The following is a 498-nucleotide window of genomic DNA, read 5'->3' as shown; positions in this document are numbered from 1 at the left end:
TTTTATAATGTTAGACAGTCACTGTCCAGGTCAGATTGGTAAACATTTGCATTTGTGTTTCCATTTAACTTTTTTTTTTTTTTTAGTTGACTATTTCTTGGTTTGAACTGTCTATTTCAACCATACTTATTGCATTTACCTATTGATTTCTCTGCTTTTGTGATTTTTAATCAAATTGCAGTTTCTGATTTTCCACATTCGTTAAGTTTAAGTTGTAGTTGCTTCAATTCTTACCAATGGATGAGGATTTTCTCCTAAATTACGAAGCGATGAACGATGGATCTTACTTCACAAGTAATTTTGATCAATACAAACTCTTACTTCTGCATAAAATGAAATTCATTCTTAAATTCTGATGTTGCTCTCACAGTAACTGCAGCGTAAATGTTAGATAACACAAACAGCAATTATTTTCAGATAAAAACAACAACAACACAAAAATGTATTGGTTATCGCCAGTTGATTAAGAATTAATGGGTTTAGGAAAAATCCCAGTTG

This window comes from Stegastes partitus, unplaced genomic scaffold (genome assembly GCF_000690725.1).
Source record: "Stegastes partitus isolate 25-593 unplaced genomic scaffold, Stegastes_partitus-1.0.2 Scaffold43, whole genome shotgun sequence".
Lineage (NCBI taxonomy): Eukaryota > Metazoa > Chordata > Actinopteri > Pomacentridae > Stegastes > Stegastes partitus.
The sequence above is the reverse complement of the archived record's forward strand: the minus strand, read 5'-3'. Positions refer to the sequence as shown.